Raw genomic sequence first — 2,819 nt, forward strand, 5'->3', positions numbered from 1 at the left:
AAACGCGACTCGTACAAAATACAAGCAAGCACTTTTCAAGTCGCCTTGTCAATTTTCATTACTGTTCCCTTTACTGTTACATGCGAAAAAATGTAGCGTTGAAACACGTTTTTATTACTACCGAAGTTCATACGAACTTAGAGAACATAACCAACTGGATACACCGGCAGTACAACTGTGCGAAAAAAAATACAGAGAATTTACTCAAGAGGATGAAGCAATGTAACAAAATGGTGATACTTCACTCATGCATTTTCGATCATATCGTTACAGACGCATATAACAAATTAAACACAAGACTTAACATTCCGAGTTTCAGAAGGCACGATAATTTGGTAAGAATCAGCAAGCCAATCTTACCAAGGGGGTTCGGGTTGTGCAGTCGCTCCATGTACGCAGATGTATTCCGTTAGATTGGAAATCGACCTCAACATAATTGGGAAAAGGCTATCCAGATGATGATGATGATGATAATGACTGGCGGACCCTTAGCTTCAGCAGAGAAGGAGAGACAGTAGAGTTAGCTTTAGCGTTTCTTGTTGGTTCAATACTCTAAGCTACCGAAGCTCATATACGAACAATTACTTCGGGCGAAAGAAAATGATGTCGTCAAAGAAAAACGAAATATTGCTCGTACGCACAAATAACACGACAATAAAGATTTACTGGCGAGATTTTTACTTAGTGGCTTGTCAGGTGCGAGGGATAGTATATAGCGGGTTTTAAATCTAACATTATTAATTAAAAAAAATAATTAAAAATATATCTTTGAATTGGGTTCCTAGTCAAAATTCTTATTGGTTAACATAGCTTTCACGAGATGGTTTCATCTTCATCCCGTGGGAACCACTTCACGCACTTGGATAAAAAATCGCCTGCCTTCTTCGACAAGATAATTCTTGAGATAGCACTTTCCGGCAAATACTTAATCTCTTTCTTTATAATATTATTATAGATTCGCTATTAGTTTTTTGCTTGAAACAATTGCCCAAATAGCTGAATATAGGTGATGATATTGCAAGACTCTGTATGCCATTTATAAAGTTAAAGCGAAAAAATAAAACAAAATTAAGTAATTGTACTTTGTGAAAGAAACTACTGCCATCTATCCATATTCGAATAAACTACAAAACAATAAACGATTCTCAATTGTTTATCAACTTAATTACATTTTTATTTAATCACTCTATTATCTTGACCAAAACACGTCATTAACTCGTAAGCGATAATTAGTTGCAAATAAGGAATTGTATAAAAATATCCGAAGGTCCCACCGAGATTTGAACTCGGATCGCTGGATTCAAAGTCCAGAGTGCTAACCATTACACCATGGGACCTATGTGTTGCCTTGATGAAATATGTGTGCAATATTTTTGACAAGTCATCAATTATGTTTAATGTATTAGTGAAATTATCTTGCTCGTAAAGACAAAAAAATTAATGTTCTATTGTTAAAATAAATTAGTACATTGTGATATTAATCACAGCTGTGATGTAGAAATTGAAAGTAAACTTGTAGGTAGTTGTATACAATGGCAAAGCGATAATGTTGGAGACTGTTTTAAGTAATATTGAATTATTTAAGTCTTGTACTTTATATGGACCCTAGTTGCCTAAACAAAAATAAAATTTAGCTTAGACTTAATTTGGGACTTAAGATATTAAAGAAATATAAAGAATCAAATAATAAACTTTGTCGAAATAACACTTTTCTACTATTACTTTTTCAGCAAAATAATAAAAACCGGGTCATTTCCTCAATGTATTCAAATTCTCATGTGTAAACTTAAGCCACGCATAAAATGAGTTACGCGAGCTATTTAAATACTTTACTCGTTTTAATTTTTCAGTTCAAAAGATTTTCCTGTAACGTTAATATTTTCTTCCACGTTAATCTTAATGTTTTATGCATGTGACATCCTTAATTATGCCATTACGTGTGTTTTGAAAATGGAACGGGGTTTAATTACTTTTTTTTTTGAAAAAAAAAACGCAAATACATGTTTCAAGTTACGTTAATGTGAAATGAGACCAAGTATGTTTGACAATACAAACCAAGCTATGAGTAACTTATGTTTTCTATGTAGTATGTGTATGTGTGTGTGTTTCATAAAACAGTCAGAAGAATGCACGACAACACCAATAATGTTGGGAAAAGGCTGATAACAAAAAAGAAAAGGTGAAGATGATATCATACAGAAAGAAAAAACATTGAATAGATTCCGTGCACAAGAAATGTGGCACCAAATTCATTTTTACGCCATCCATTTGCCCAAAAAACACATTACATGTAACGACAACAATAAAACTACACTTAAACATCATACCAACACCCAAACGTTGTCCGTTTGTCTGTTCGCATCAGCATCCTCATAACAGTATCGAACGAAGATGCCAAATCGCCAATAGCTCGAATGTTAAGTGCCAAAACAACTGGTTACCATGCCAACGGCCGTGCCAAATATTCATGTGTTTCGACACTAAAACTATCAGATAGGAATTGAGTTTATTGCAGCCTTATGGTGCTGAGAATTTGTGGGGAATACTGAAACAGAATTGGAAATTGCAATTTTAGTGGTTCTCGATAAGGGCGAAATTGGGGAAGTGCTTGCAAATATGTTTTTATGAATGTTACATCTTGTTGTTTATGTTTTATAAGGTCATGTCCTGTGCGTCGCGTCGGGCTGCGGGATTGTTCGAAAGAGGTACCGCGGTACATAATATATCGCGGTATACAAGGCTTAAGAAGGAACACGATTTGTTTTAGTCAGTAAGAGTTTGACACTCGCTCACGCTGCTAACCCACAGCGAGAGGGTCA

At 34.8% G+C, this 2,819-nt stretch overlaps 1 non-coding gene across 1 annotated transcript; it reads right to left on the reverse strand.

Annotated features, from left to right (window-relative positions):
- Positions 1 to 1,265: 1,265 nt before the first annotated feature.
- On the reverse strand, positions 1,266 to 1,337 carry Trnaq-uug. Its single transcript has one exon. It is a non-coding gene; the product is annotated as a tRNA-Gln (tRNA).
- Between the last annotated feature and the right edge of the window lie 1,482 nt (positions 1,338 to 2,819).

The sequence above is a fragment of the Helicoverpa zea genome, chromosome 1 (assembly GCF_022581195.2).
Source record: "Helicoverpa zea isolate HzStark_Cry1AcR chromosome 1, ilHelZeax1.1, whole genome shotgun sequence".
In the NCBI taxonomy this organism is placed as follows: domain Eukaryota; kingdom Metazoa; phylum Arthropoda; class Insecta; order Lepidoptera; family Noctuidae; genus Helicoverpa; species Helicoverpa zea.